The sequence below is a fragment of the Pteropus alecto genome, unplaced genomic scaffold, assembly GCF_000325575.1.
Source record: "Pteropus alecto unplaced genomic scaffold, ASM32557v1 scaffold239, whole genome shotgun sequence".
NCBI classification, from domain to species: Eukaryota; Metazoa; Chordata; class Mammalia; order Chiroptera; family Pteropodidae; genus Pteropus; species Pteropus alecto.
In genome coordinates this window covers 12,315,191-12,332,654 of record NW_006494613.1, presented here as the reverse complement: position 1 = coordinate 12,332,654, position 17,464 = coordinate 12,315,191, and the positions used below count along the sequence as shown (strand labels likewise).

Below are 17,464 nucleotides of genomic sequence, written 5' to 3'. Positions count from 1 at the left end.
CATTTATGTTAACTCCCAGCTCAATAGAAAATATTTCTTTCCTTTTTTTCAGAATGGATTTAATTAGTTTCTATTTGAAGTTTTGAAGCAAATTAAGTAATTCCATACTTGTGCTGTGGTATCATTTACATAAGAAAAATATTTACTTATATTGCTGACCTAAATAAATTTTTTAAATAAATTATTTCACAATTTATTACCAAAAGTTGTTCAAACCATGAACCTTGACCTTGGCATCATATCCAATACATTCCATTGAATCTGAAACAGGTAGAAATGAAGGTATACTTTAAAGCCAATTTCAATCAATCTATCAGTATGTATTTATTGTACCTAGTATATTGAAATGTCTGCTATGAGTGTGAGATTTATAAAGTATACATGTGTCCATTCAGAAGGCATCTTTTCTAAGAAAATTAACATTTGTGGTGTTTTATAAATTCAAAAAACTACATAATAATTAAGCATCAGGGAGAAAATAAATCACCTGTAATTATATCATCTAAGGTACTATTTCTCAAACTTTAGTGTCCAGCAGTCATTTTGAGAGTATGTTAGCTTATTTAAACTCAGATTGTTGGGCCCCACACCCAGAATTTCTGATTCAGTATATACAATTTGTATTTCTAGGAAGTTCCCAGGTGACACTGATGCTTCATGTTCACACTTTGAGAATCATTGGTGACACATTATGAGAAATCAGATCTAGAGAAATTAGATTTAAGTTTTTATATTTTAGCATTTATTGCTCCAAGTTTTTGTTTTCCATGCTAAACTATAATTTACGTGTAGAAACACCTAACACATTAAGACAGTCATACACACATACAATCAGTATTCATTGTGTATTTTTTGAAACTGCTATTTTAAAACTGCTTTTTTAAAAAAACTTGACACAATATATCCTTACTCTTTGTCATTATATATATTTGTCTTTTCAAACACAATTATTAAAGGCTGTTCAGAAAATAAATTTATCTACTTGCAATATTTGTCAGAGAAATGTTTATTCCTAATTCCCTGCCTGAATAACTAGGTATACATAAAGATCTCAACTACTGGTGGTACTTTTCAGAAAGTTTCACCCCTTGTACTCTGAGAAAGGGTAAAGCTGAATGCTGAGAAGATAACCTTTTCCATATACAGGATATTCATTTTCCTGAATAATAACAATTTTTGAGAAGAGAAAACAGCCATAAAAATAGCTAACATACAGGGCAGAATATAACAAGTTTAATTTAAGTATATAAAATTAAAGCTATTAGGATTTAAAGAGAAAAGTGAGATTTCCAGAAATAAATAGATTTCATAGAGAAGGTGCAACTTCAACAAGCCTGAAAAGGAACTCACGGTGATGACTATAATGGCTATTGATTGTTTCCTTGTTCTCCTTTCACCCTGACTTCTCCTCAATCCCCTCTCATATACTCCCTCACTCACAGGCTTAGTTGTACAGTTGTATAATGTGATACAATCTCTTCTGGCCATAGTTGACCACCACTAGACCATTAACTGGACTGAGACAACTGGCTCTCAGAATTCAATGAGACACAGAATGTAAGTGAGCTCATAGCTGAGTCACACCAATGCAAAACTCAAAATGGCAGAATCATGGTGTCTTTAGTTATTTAAGTGCTGCTCTGGTGAAGTCCATTGTTAAGCCTTTTCTTAAATTCTATGAGATCCATATCTCTATAATAAATTCCCTTTCTTTTAAGGTAACTTAAATAATTATAATTTTTTGTAATTAACGGCACTCTAAGACAATGATATTCAGAGCTGTATGGTTATGGAATGTAACAATAACTAGATGTTGCTTATTTTTAGAATATATTTTCTTCACAGATTCTGAAATACGGAAGTTAGAACCTCCTGGGAAACAAAATTCAAGAAAAAAATTCAGAAGCAATGTATATTTCAACCATATTTTGTGGCTACTTGTTAACTTTTAATTAATTTAGAATGATCATTTTAAAAACTCTACAAAAATATAACACTAACCAATGAGAGTATATACTTATTTACCTTAAAATAAATAGGATGAAACCTTAAGAAACAGAAGTGGTCTCAGAGAGTAGAGATTAATGTTGAGATTTTCTTTATAGAAAAAATGATGCTAATCTCTTCCCTTAGGAGCCATTGAAGTAGTCTAAATACAAATAACATTTTTTGTATGATACTTATTGTCTAAATTGTTTTTATTATTGCTTTAAAACACATGTATTTTAAGTGATCTCAATTTCCATAGAGAAGAATGTTATATTGTGAACAATAATCACTCCACCCGGTCTGCTTAATTTCTCCTTTTAAATAGAGGGCAAGTTGAATATGTATAAATATAAATGACAAAAACAGCAACTTTTCCTACTCCATGGGGAGTAGGAAAAGACTGGTGTCGGGTAGCGGGGCGGGAGGATTGAGTTTAATTGTATGAGTAAAAATTTAAAAACCTAAACTACTATTCTAGACATATTATTTACTTTTATGAATATTATTACATGACTTTCACAAAAGCAAAATTCAAAATCACATCAAAAGAAAAAGTACTAATACTTTTGTAATGTGTGTATAAAACTAAGCTATTCAGGTGAAATTTCACTATTGAAGAAAATGTTTAGTGATTATTAGTCTTCTGTTCAGAGTAAATAAAACCTTAATCTATAAAAATTTCCTTAATAGCATTTCTATAAAAGTTCCTTTAGGTTTAAACAGAATTCAACATAGTTATCTGTTCCAAATCATAAATGATCTTTAAACAATAAAGAGTGGAATAAAAATCTGGATAAATTTAATGACCCTATAGTCTTAAAACTAATATTTTATCTACCAAATTATAGTTAGACATATCAAACTACTATTCCTTATGTTTTTTGCATTCCATTAAACACCTTCGGGTTCCCAGATAATAAAGAGAAAAAAAAAAAAAAACTTCCAGAACAAATTAAAATTGCTACATAAATGAAGTAAATACTAATTACAACACTCAGCTGTTCAAAGACAAGAGGGCAATTAATACATCAAAATAATGTCTACTTAAAGATTATTTTAATAATCACTATTTATTTGACAGACGAGCATAACCTGTGTACTGCCTAGTGATAACAATGAGACATTAAATAGGAAAAAATATGTCATATCAATGAAACTAATTGAAAGTGAAGAGATGGAAAATTTTAATTAACTTTGTGAACTGGCTTTGTCTCTGTCAATTACCTAAATTACACTATTGAAACATGTGCAGAAATCTGTATTCAAGTTCAGACAAGAGCACTGTGAAAGAATTCCTTGATGGACAGGAGATAAATCATTTCATCTGTATAATAAACAAACGAACAAACAAATAAATAAATGTAATTAATAGAAATGCAGAATAAATGAAGGAGGACATATGTATGGGATACTAGAGAAATAAAAACAGATTCAATTAAGCCCAAGAAGAATCTACTGGTATAAGAACACTAACAGACTGATGGTAATTCATATATTTCATTTGTGTAGACCTATGAAATATCAATCATAGTTGATATGCAGTGACTAAATTGGTATCTGCTTGACTTTGTAGTTTTTATTGTTTTTAATAAGTGAGGGCCACAGAAATATTTGAAGATAATTAATAATCTAAACATATTTATAAAATAAAAATGTATTTCAACTATTTTGCAATTGTCTCTTGTATTCTGTGAGGTTGTAATACACATTATTTTTAAGTGACATTTTCTTAAAATCAATTAAAAACAAAAATATTCATTGTTGAAGTGTTTCCTAAAATATTCCAAATTACAGAAACAATTAGTTTTCAAAAATTTTCTCAAGTTCCCAGAATAGATGAACTTGAATGTAAGTTGTGCCAACTGGGCTTATGATAAGGGAGGTCTTTTAATCTTAGTGTTTTTAAGAACTTCGAATTGATTATGCAAATGTATATATTCAAATTACTGAGATCTACTATGAATAAGGCACCCTTCGAGGCAAAATAAATCATACAATGAGAAATTTTGAGAAAGACTGAGCACATCTAGATATAGGGATTGAGAAAAAGCTTTATCTTCTGTGCTAGAGCCAAATGATACGCAATGGCTTTGTGATCTAATTTTTTGTGATCAAATATTCAGTTGTGAGCAAGAAAGACTGATTGATTACCTCAGTCTTTCTGGGTGTGTAGTGGTGGCAGTGGCAGTGGTGGTGTTGATAGTTGTCCCTCATATTTGCTATCCCTGAACTAGTTGAATCCACTTCATATTACAGCTAATGACACCAAACTCTAAACAATTAGAATGCCCTGGATCACAAATGCAAATAATGTTTAAAAAAAAGCCTTAAAATAATCTTCCTGATATTCATAGATAAAACAAATAGTATATTATACACAGACATACCTTACATTTCTACAAGAGACCTATATTATATCTATGTTTTACCATAAGCCGAAGATAGACACTCCAAAGAATTTACTTATCATTGCTATCTTTAAACAGTTAAAAAATAGGTTAGATAAATATCAGCTAAACACATTAGCAGCTAATATAAAAAAAAAAAATTGTTGTAATAATACTTTACCCTCTAACTTTAAATCTGGCCTAATCTTTAAGTATATACCTGTGAAATATAGACCACCTCTATATTGTGCTTTGAGAGGCAACGAGAAAGACCTCTGCTCCAAATAGCTCCCCTACTACCATGTGTCGTGGTGCCTAAAATTCTATTTCTCTCTTTGGGTCTTCAAGATTTTTAACAGTTTATTTATAATACTTTTTCTTAAAATGCAAAAACTCTTAGATAATAAACTACTTTCTTTTATAATTAGCTAATATAGTCATGAGAATCTTGAGTTTTTCTCACAAATGTTCAACTTTTCAAAATAAATTTTTTTGTTTTCTTTCTTTTCTGAATATTTTATCATTGAGCAATGTCTCATTCTTAAGACAGAAATACTACATCATTTGAAGATTTTATTTTTTATATATATTTTTTACTTTTTGAAAGTTCATTTCAATACATATTTATCTTATTTTTACTTCTAAGATTAATTTTATAAAGGGAATATTAACAGAATAATTTTCATTTAAAGAATGCTCAATTCTCTAAGAAATACATATTTATAATTACCTGACGATCACTCAGTGACTTTGATATAATCCTATCATAGCATCCTTATAAACAGGAATTACAGGAGCAAATTTATATTTGTTTATATATATAAAAAACAAAGTGAGAAGGAGAGAAGGAAAGCTATAGGACTGTTATCTAAATGTATAGTGTTTGCCTCAAAAACCTAATGTCTTTCGAATACTATTTTCTTGAAAAAATGTATATGCTATGTAGATGTTTCTATAATTTTATTACTTTATTTCAACTAATGGCTGCTGTTTAAAATTAATTTAAAATTCAGTTGGTCTTATAACTGCTTCAACAATTTTATCACATTTCTAAAACTGATTTGTAATTTAAATGCTTTATTTGACAAATTCTGAAAATAAATGATATGGGGAACAAGTAAAATTCTTAAATATCGAATAAGGACTAGATATAATTTTAATTTCTCACTATTCAGAATTTCAATATAACTATAAAAAATGATGCCTGACTATGTCCCATAGAATAATTTCTAGTAAAGAGAGAGGAATGTGTTTATAATTTATATTTTGAAAACCTAGAACTTTTTAACAATTAAGACTATTAAGCATCTCAAACACACACACACACACACACACACACACACACACACACACACTCTGAGGAAAATCCTTATATAATTGTGCTACTATTATTTCTGGGGAACCAGAAAAAAAGTTTTTTCTGGTTATGTAAATAACATTTGAACCTCTTGGCTTCACCTAGGAAGGGGCAAATGACCAAACCACCAAATTAATAGCTGATAGAAAATAATAATGAGCTGTTGGCTTGGTAATTGTTGAGATTTCAAAGTTATAGAAATACATTCTGGAGTTATTAAAATGAACGAGAGTCACTTAGTTCCACATCTAATTTTAGCTAAGAGCTACCATGTTTACTTTTGGGGAAAAGCTTAATATCTGTCACCAAAATACACGTTTATTGAGGGTCAACCCTAGAAGGATTACTGTAGCTCTGAGCGTTCTCTCCAGAGGTGCTGAAAATACTTTAGTCTCTGGATCCTGCTGCTATGCCTCACACTGCTCTGCAGCTACTGTTGTCAGTGATGGACAATTGACAGTCACAGTTTTCTTTTCTTGTATCATTTGTGTGTTCCAATAAGTCTGTCTTTTATTCAAACACTGATCAGTAGTCATTGTGAACTGAAATGTGTCCCCCCAAATTCATATGTTGAAGCCCTAACACCCAATTTATATATTTGGAAATAGGGCTTATAAGAGCTAAATAAAGTTGTAAGGTGGTACGGGCCATAATTTGATAGTACTTGTGTCCTAATAAGAAAAGAGATATCAGAGCACCAACACCCCACTGCCCCCTGATTCACCATCTTAAGCAAAGAAAGGCTATGTGAAAACACAGAAAAAGACAGCCATTTACATCCCAAGGAGAGAGTCCAAACCAGATATCAACCTTACTGGCACCTTGATATTGAACTTCCAGGTTCCAGACCATGAGAAAATAAACTTCTGTCATTTAAGCCACCTCACCTATGGTATTCTGTTATGACAGCCCTAACAGACTAATATGGTCCTATATAGTTTTTTTTTTCTTCTTGAATTTTAAATATCCAATGATTTAGTGCAGGGATCAGTTCATCTTACAAGTCTTTTATATCCAGGAAGTAAAAATATCCTATATATATTTGATTCATCTTTGATTAAACAATGACTTCACATATATTAAAAATAATCCTTTAATGGATAAATTATATATAACCTATTATATTGTATGTAATAATTAAAAGAAAGCTTTATTCTCAGAAAAAAAAATAAAACCCTAATGTATAGTACTATATTATCACAAAGGAACGAAAAAGTATTGTCAGGTTTAGAAAGTACTTGAAGTAGTTAGTTCCCCTCCTGCCCCAACATAGTAGACTCTACTGTATCTCAAGTATAGACAACTCCCCTCCCCCATTATTTAAACTGCATAAACTATAATTTTAGTAAATCAAGCAAAGAGCTAATCAAGTTTTGATTTGCTAATTGCTTCTCAATTTGATTAGAGATGGCAGCTAATTATCTCTGGATATTTAAAGTTAATCTTTCACTCACATTTGCAAATCAAGAATTCAGTGTAAAACAAAATTGAGACTATAGCATAAAAGTTCTTTGTGTTAAAACAAATAATTAATTTCTACATGTTGCTACAATTTTTTTTTTCTAGGATGCTTCAATAAGTTAAATTATGCATGTGGTGTATCATCTTGTGCTGGAGAATAAAAATAAAGTATGATTTTGTAAAGCAGCCCATGTTGAGCCAACAAAGTATATATGCTACATTAAACAAGCACAATATAATTCGAAATCATAATTCCATTTTTATGGTTAACAGTAGTTTGCAGAAGAAATATTTACCAAGAAATTGAACCATGAACAGTCAATATGGTAATTGCTTTTCCAATTAAAATTAATATTTAAAACATATTTCGGAATTACTAATATACCTAAGACAATATCTCCTTGAAAAACATGTCAAGGTAGGACAAATAATGTCATAGCCATTTAAATTCAACAAGGGAAAACATAATGATGAAACACTGAAAAAGAAAGTTTGGCAGGTAAGTTGGTTCTAATTTCAGGGGAAAATGTCTTCGCTAGTCATTATTCAAATACTATATTCAAATCATACCTTGTAACAAAGTTTCTTCTATCTTTGTCACTTTTTACTCCTATCACAATTACAAAACTTGAAACTTGCTTGACTGTACTGCACTGAATAATGAATTACCTTTCTAGGAGGTATTTCATTATTACTACTGCCTCATTAATATCATTTCCAAGCAGTATCTTCACAAGTAAAGTTATATGAAACTTTGGACAATTATTTTGTAAAGTTAGGTTATTTAAGAAAATAATAGACACTTGACTTTTTTTCTAAAAATTTTACCATTATAATTTAAATCTTTTACTTATTTTCCATATTAATCTAAGATCAATAAAATAACTTTTCTTAAGCTTTCCTTTTTATTATTTCTCCTGAGGTTAGTATTTTTTAAATTTACTTCCAATCTCAATTTTTATTTTATTATTTTTCTCATGTAACACTGTAATATTTTAGTTGTTAAATTTGTTATAAACCAGTAACTATTAGATTTATAGCTCAAATAATACCATCATTTGTGTCCAAATTTTAGCCTTATTTCACATTCTACTTTTGTTCTTAGTGAATATACAGTTTAGCTAGAAATTAGAGAGTAATATTAGAAAATGCTCTGCATCAAAGTATAAGGAGATATTCTCAATACAACTATGTAAAGCAAATACTAGCAGCTTTCCATTAATCTTTGCCAATTGCATGTATGACTTCTTTCTCTTTTTCTATGTATCCCTTTCCATCTGAGATCTTCAAAGTGGATTTTGAAGTTCTCTTTTGAAGGTCATAGAGATGGAAAGCTCCGGAACTGTACCAATTGCACACACCTCATTTATATGTATACTTCAGCATCATTACTGATATTCCCATACCTCAGATGTTCATAGAAATGTGTTAACAGATTAGTTATAATTCTCATATATAATAACTCCAGGCTCTTTCCTTCCTCTACTAACAATGGAATTTGCAACAAACAAACAAAATCCTAAGACTAAGACTAAGGCCATAGACTGGTTAAACATGATTTTAGTCTTGTTAGAAACTGCCCAACTTAATTCCCTCTATTACATAAAAAACATGTTGTTAGATAACTTATTATGGAAGCCAACTTATGAAATTTTCTCACTGTACTTCTTTTTTTTGTGATACTTAGAGATGAGAGTGCTGAACAGAAACAAGAAATTTATATAATAGAGGTTAACTAAACTGAAAAAAGATAGAATTTTCTATTATTAATTTTTTATTATGTTTTTTTAATGAAGAAGGGTTAACAGCCAGGACTAGAAGTTGTTGGAACACATTAATGCAACACATTAAAACAATAACATGTTCATGGCATTTAAAGATGAGGTGGAGGTTCTAATTTAAATTCTAACATGCTGTAAGTTATAAAGTTAACTTTAAGTTGCCTGAATCATATTAGGGCTCTGGGTTCAGGCTAATAATATTACCTCCTTGGTTTGATTGTTCAAATGATGTTTAATTGAGTTTGGAATGTAAACATAATAGATATAGAATGAGAAAATACTAAGATGATATATCTGAGGCCAACTATAAAGATGTTATCAGGATGATCTTTTACCTGACTTTGGTAACTTCCATTGATACCTTGTTACCTTTAGCAAAAATATCCAGATTCTTTAGCGTACTGTCTGAGTCCCTTCATAATCTAGGCACAATCTATTTTCTCAGCCCATCACTCCCTTGCTCCACACACACCAAACTTCTCATTACTCTCTAAAAATGTCATATTCTCTTATACCTTGTAGGTTCCATATCCATTTCGTGAGCTCTTCAGCTCACGAAAATATCTGATTATGAGTTCACTATTACCTAAAGTCATGTCCTCTATATAAATATTATCAAATCTCCCATAATACACTATCTTCTAATCTCTAAAAAACACTCTTTAGGGTTTTGAACTTTATTACACAAATTTTGTGAGTCCATGATCAACTTCTTAAAGGAAAGATTGTTCTTTGGTCACTCATTCAACAAACATTTGAGAAACTGTGATTGGTAGGGCATTATATTTAGTAGTACATACACAAACATGAGATTTGAAATGTACAGTCTAGAAAGGGAGAATTAAAAAACAAACAGATGACTTCAACACCTAATGATACTTTCTATGGTGGTGAAATACACAAGGTATCATGGGCATACATAGCAGAGGCAATGACCTAGAGTGGCATGAAAGACATTGAGAAATGAGGTCCTCTCAGAGCAGCCAACATATTGCCTGGCACTTAATAGGTGTTTATTAAATAAGCTTTGAATTAATGAAAAAATTAATAGACAAAAGCTACTGTGGATGCTGCATTTCTATTTTATAACAAATGTCTTGTTTTCTCAAGCTCTTGGACCACAAAAAGATTTGGAGGTCAGGCAGAAAGATTTCTTTTCTAATATTTTATATTTCTTTCCATGTCACCTTATCTCATTTGTTTTTTTGAGTTACAATAGTAATTAAACATTATATGTTTTATACCAGGTCAGAGCTAGGACTATTAGAAAGCTTTACCTTCTTTCAAAGAATTCATTTACTAGAGTATGCCTCAGTCAAAATTTGTAGGAAAAAAAAAATTTGTCTGATACCCTTTGCCTCTGCTCTGGATCCTTCACCCCTCTGGATAGCATCCTCCCTCTCCAATTTCCTCCACATCGAAACTCACTCTCAAAATACACCAGAAAAAAATATTTTTACTCTAAATTACTAATAAAAGAGTATAAAAAAATTTTACTTGTTAATAAGAAACCAAGTTGAAAAGAAAATTATGGACCTATTTGTCAGTTTCTAGAAAACACAAACATGTTAAATGGCACCATGAAAAAACTAAGACAAATCCAGGATGTGGAGCATTCTACAAGTTACCTGAATTTGATACCTGAAAAAGTCAGTGGCATGAGGTAAAAAAAAAATTTTAATGTTTTGCTAAGTCAATATCTTTTTCTGTATCTACTAAGGTTTGGTCCTGAATTTCATTTGTGGTGTAACATATTAATGCAAATACATAAGTACAGTGTATAAGGTAACAGGAATATATAACTCTCTTTTCAAAAAATTCTAATAACTGTACATAATTTTAACACATCTCTACATTTGAATGCTTTGAGGACATCCAACCATTGTCTTTCATGATATTGTTACAGAATTTAAAGTGAAAAACTAAGAGAAATTTATATACAGCTGACATCTTTGAAATGCCATAACTTTTTTAAAGCATACTATGAATCTCTTTCAAAACCACAAATTTAAAATAATGTTGGTTTTGTTTATTCTTTTTAAGGAATTCGCTCTGTAACTTTTCTTTCAGAATAATAAATATCATTGCTTATAAAGGATTCTACTCCCCATTCTCCTTTTAAATATATATATATTTTAAATATATATTGGAAAAAATTACCTTGCAAACTACTACAGTAAAAAAAAATCCTAATATCTGTTTTTTATGTAGATTATGTATATATGCCTGTATTTCTAATATTATATTTTGAGATTAAAGAAAAAAATACTACCCTTCAGAGAGAAAGAAAGAAAAATTCAGAGAGGGACAATATATATATGGAATACTTAAGGCACTTAAAGCAAAATTTAAGAAACATACAATTGTGTTTTCAAATATTTTCTATTAAAAAATAACCTTCATAAAAATAAGGTAAAAATAGTTATAGTAAAAATACTCTGGAATATATTCTCTAAGTATAGCACAAACATCTTTGATACACACTAAATTTTAAGCATTGACATACTGTGATTTTTTAAAAAATAATAACCTATAAATAGTTCCACTGAAACATGTAAAACCTGTATACGGATAAAAAAGGCTTCTTGTCCTAAACATCATAATGTTGACCAAATAATAAACACTTAATGTTTGAAAATACATTTTGAATATTTCCGTAACTTTGGTTGTATCCCTTTTGTGGATGTAGTTATTTGGTAAATGAATGTAGGAAATATAGAAACAAAATATAATAATTTTGGAATAAGACCAGAATTAGAGCAAACTTCTTTATTCAGAATGTAATACTCTTTCAATGTACTTTGAAATTTATGCATTTCACAGAGATTTTTAAATTATAGATTTTCCTTCAAATTGAAAGTTTCTAAAAATATTCTTTCTGGCTTGAGTGTTCAGGAGACATCTGTAACTTCTCCATATTCAATAAGTAGATAATAGTGATACTTATAAATCAACATTCACTAAACATTCCTTAACTGTTAATAAAAACTTCTTAAGAGAATTTATCTCTTCGAATGGTCTTTTTTTTTTTTTTTTTGTCACAGGAGTTGTACTCTCTACAAATGTTATTAACAAGATCATATATTCTCTTGCTCATATATGGAATTGACACAATGTAGTACAAAATGCAAGGCTGCAGGAATCATTTGTGCTTTGATTAAGCTTGATTCTATTGGACTAGGAGCTTTGTTCTGGCCTTATTTTCATCTAGAGACTTGTGATAAATACCTTTTCCTTCATATGTTAGTTTTCCTTTAGGGATGCAGTCCTAAATGGTAGGGATATCTTTTACTAGGTGCCTTTGGTAAGTTGTTATCACTTTTAGAAAATCAGTTTTTCTGGAAAAATAAATTTAACACTTTCCTCCTATAGTTTTCATAAAAATTAAGTGACAAAAGGAATTAATTCAAGACCTAGACATATTAAATGTAACGAAGGTTATGATTTGAATTAAATTAATAACTTTGATTAATATGAAAGCATAGTTTATGCAATGTGATTTAATTTAATATGAGAGTTATCTTTGCATTTACTGCATAAGATATATAACATTTGTACATAGGTATAAATGAAAGGTGAGGGAATAGAGAATACACATGATTGCACTCATGGCCAGGTATTTTGACACTGAGCTAGAATCAAAAAGTAAAGAATTTAAGATTAATATTTAGATTTCAGAATATTGTAGACATTTTGTTTATTAAAAAAATCATATAATGAAATATAATTGTTATTCAATAATTTTCAATTGAATGAACTAATAAATATATATTTTTTGCTAACTTTTTTTCCAGATTCAAATCAAAATAACAATAACATATTGTAAGCCCTTAGATCAAGGTATATTTTATTTATAACACTATATGCACTTAAATATTTTGCTTATCCTAAAATAGATTCTACGTAATATAGTAAATCAGTTCATTATTACACTAATGTTGACAAGAAAAGGCAACACCAAATTAGTGAAAAGATAACTCTTAATTTAAAGATTTTGCTTTCCTATTAGTAAGATTCCAAACATGCAAAATGTTGAACAAAGATTAAAGAAAATACTTAAAAAAATTTTATAGTATGCAATAATTTCAGAAATACTACCCAAAAATTATCTTGAAAAACTATGCTTTTCAAGATAATTTTTGGGTAGTATTTCTGAAATTATTGCATACTATAAAAGCTACTGTGACTAGCCTTTGGGACATTTCCACTTAATTCTGCAATAGCAATTGTTTAGCCATTTATAAAACATTTTACCATGTGGGAAAATGGAGGCAGTTTGATATAGAATATTTCAGAAATTGGGGGGGGAGGGGAAGAAGATGCAGTTTCTATTCCTAGATATACCTTTTACTGCTGAGTTCTTGGGAAAAAAATTTTGTGCATTAGGCAGGACATTATTCCTATTGTTTTAATAAGACTGTGTTTAGGCTGGGAGAATGGGGTGAAGGGTTAAAGAAATTCAAATTAGTGGCTGATAGTTGGTCACAGGGATGGAGAGCATGGCAGAATGAATGCAGTTAGCATGGATATGATGCTTAGGTGGAGGGCTGGTGGGGAAGGAGAAACTGGGGAGATCATTTTATGAACTATATAGATGTCTAACCAATGTACTGTATACTTGAAACTAATTTAAATAAATAAATTTAAAAAAATGAAATTATGTAGCAATGGGGTTTTAGAACAAGCTACAAAGAAAGAGACCTTAGGAAGCAGCCACTAATCCCATTAACTTTATAGACTAGCTTTATTTAAGCTCTTAATATATGACTAGTACTGAGTATTTCTCATGGATTAAATAATTTGATCTTCATAACAATTCTATGTTGTAGGAACTGCTATAATCTTTTTCTATATCAAGAAATATGGGTTAAAAATTATTGGGATAAATTATTAAAAACATGTATAGTTGCTCCTTGAACAACATAGAGGTTAGGTTGCCAATACCCAAAACAATAAAAAATCCACATACAACTTTTGACTCCCCCAAAACGTAACTACTAAAAGCTCACTGTTGATTGGAAGCCTTACCGATCACAAACAGTTGATTAACACAGACAGTATTCACACATCAACACACACTTTAAAAAATTGTTTTAAATAAAAATATATAAATGTATAAACATAGGGTATCTATGAATTTTTAAAATTTTCTATGTAGTTTCTATAAAGAAATCTAACTTTGTCTTATCAGAAAGTTAGAAATATGAAAATATAAAGTTATATCCAAGATGATTTTTTGATATACTATAGAGAGAATTTGTTAGGTACATAGCTCTGATATATATGCTCATATGCATATAAATAAAATTGTATTATTCACAAATAAATTCTTTAAAGGCCCATATTGTACTTATTTACAGGAAAAATGTTTTGTAAAAATGATCAAGAATTTAAAAGTGCACTAACTCGACTTTGATTTGACAGCAATTTTGCAACTTTTTTTGACATATGTTACTACACAGAGACAGTTTCTTCTTAGGAAGTTATCTAAAACTTAAATTAATTAGAGCCAGCAATTAGGTGCAACTATATATACATTTTTTACAAGGAGGTAGAAAATGAAAATAAGTTGAAAACAATTAAATAGATAGATAGATAGATAGATAGATAAATAAATAAATAAATGGCCCTAGGCAATGTCTTGCTTGAATTCAGTGGATAGTCCAGCCCACTAATCCCATAAAATATACATCTGTATGAAACAATAAAACTTTGGAATTGACATGTTTGCCATTCTTTTAATACATTAAGTAAAATATTCTATTTATTAGAAACTTGACCCATGATGAAAGTAGTAGTGCGTTTTTAATACTTCACTGAAAATAGCTAGGTTTATACCTAGTTGCCTTGTCTTATGCTCCTTTTCTCTGCTACCTTCCTGACATTACTGCTTTGTCTAGATTTTTGTCTGTGTGACAAAGCCCATAAGAGCAGTCTTAGGCAAGGTAGACTTCATTTTCCACCTGAAGAGCCCTGGATTTAGACTAAAAGAGCTCTCCTTTTATTTATTTATTTTATTACTAAATTTTATCATAGTCTTCCTCAGATGTTGTTGAGGGGATCTCATACTTAGTTAAAGTTGTCTCCTCATTCCTTTTGGTCAAAATCACGCAATATCAATGATACTCTAGCAACCATTATTCAGTGCTTTATCTTCTACTCACTTGAGAAGGTCCATGATTTACTGCTATACAGCGTAAAATTGAATTTGAATACATTTAAAAACACTTAAAATTTGACACTTCATTAAAAAAGTTTTTTTTTTAATATTTTATTTATTCTTTTGTATAGGAGGTTATTCTGTGGATACAGTGATTAACTCTATGGAAGCAGAGACTATGAAATTCTATGAAAGAAAAGAATTACATATATTAGTGGTTCTTAACCCTAGCTGCATATTAAAATCACTTTGGAATTTTAAAGAAATTCTTATGCCCTTGCTTCTATTAACAATTTTGATCTCAGTTATCTGTGATAGAACCTCAACATTAATATTATTTGAACATGCCCCTGTTGAATCTATATGTAAAATTGAACATCGATGACATGCTCACCAGCAATTTCATATAGTTAAATCAAATTATCTTATTTACTTCTCAAAACCATTATTTTTAATAGTATTCTAAGATAAGAATTATTATATCAAATTTTCAAATTAGAAAACATAGGATTATAGAGATTAAATGACTCAATCATCACACTAGGTTATGTAATCAGAAAGTAGGGACCCCTATTTAAAAAAATGCAAATATCATCACTGAAAGATGCATTATCTTCAGCAAGCTAGATTTGCTAAAGTAGGAAAGTTACAATTGTATGGGAAAATGTGCAACAAAATTAGTTATAAAGCTGAACACCAGAGCAACAAAAAAAGTTTATCTTTTTTGTTTCCAGGTTTATAACCAACAAGAAAAAGTAAAAAGTAACAAAATTTTAACTATTGTTAATGTTCAGCCACAAATATTACTCAACCATAAATATTATGATTAATCAAGATTTAATTCTCAAAAGAAACTGAATAAACTGCATTCGTTGATATCGTTCCTGGCTATAAAAATTACCATAGTTGTCAATAGATTTGATGAATAACATATGTACTTAATAGTAGTTTACTATACTGATTTTCTAAGGTTCTACATAGAATTTCCACAGCATTGTCATTTGAATTAACAATAACCTTTTGAGAAAGACAATACTCAATTTATTCCATTTCATATGAGATTTTTATGATATGGCAGTTCGCATTAAATTTCCATGCAAACACAATACATTATATTTTCAAGAGATGTAATTTGAAGTCAGCATTCCATGGAGGAAAAAAAAGTTATTTCCCTACTATGAAGTAAAAAAGAAAATGTCCGTGGACTTGGGGACTGTTGTAGATACTAGAAAATTTCAAAATACTCACAAAAGTGCACTGTAATGAGAATAATAAAAACAAGCCATTTACCTAATGGGAATCTCTGAATGTATTGCTGTCATGGGCACAGTCTAAATTTAGCCCTTTATAATTTCTGCACTTATGGCTGAAGTTACAACCATATGCTGATAGAGGGAAATAGCCATATTTAAAAAAAAAAGTCAAAAGCTTTGCTTATTTCAGCTAACAGAAGTCTCCTCCACAAAAGTATCTGGTCACAAAACAGCTCATTAAATGATATATTATTCTGACTTTGGTATTATTGTTCATTTGTTTAATTCATATTAGAAGTCATTTAAGCTTTGCAGATAAAAAGCAGAGCATAACAAAATCAAAGCTATAACACACATTTTCAAGTCTTTGCACTAACGGACCCAAGTCAAATCAATTAGTTGGTATCTGGCAACTGTTCATAAAATAAAAACAGAAATTTATATGAATTAACACCACTATCATCTGTTGAGATTTAAATTGGACAATATTCTGACAAATATATATATTTTTATAAATATTGATTGTTCAAAATCTCCCTATTGTTTTTGTTTTAAAATATCATTTCTATCAGTAAGAAAATATAATAAAATATTTAAATACATTAAAATTCAAAATGAGTTTTATAACTGTAATGCTTTAAAACATTTAGGCAACCAGATATACACTTTTTTTTTTTTTTTATAAGGAAAGTAGTTGTTTCAATGCCAAGTTACTTTTCAGGAGAGATCGTCTTGTTAACTTTTTTCTTCCTTCCTGATTTCACTTATTTGTATTTTTATATAAATTTACTTCCTGGCTCAAGATGAAGAGATATTTCTTCAGGAAGCTTCTGTATCCTTGTTTGCTCTTTACAAATAGGTGATAGAATTATTTCAACATATCACTGTAAATATTTCAGCCTTAACATTCTGGAATCAATGGGATAAGGATATCTCATAGATAATAGAGTAGAGCTTCTGTTTTATGCTATTGACTTATTCAATACATCTTTATTGAGCTTCCTGTGTGTCAGCCGCTGTCCTAGGTGCTTAAGAAACTATAGGATAGCATGCAGAAGGTCTTTATGGTGGTGGGA

At 29.7% G+C, this 17,464-nt stretch overlaps 1 protein-coding gene across 2 annotated transcripts in view; it reads right to left on the bottom strand.

The window, feature by feature from the left end:
- CADM2 (cell adhesion molecule 2) overlaps positions 1 to 17,464 on the bottom strand; it is a 974,765-nt gene that overhangs the window by 350,348 nt on the left and 606,953 nt on the right. The gene's annotated exons all lie outside the window — the stretch shown is intronic.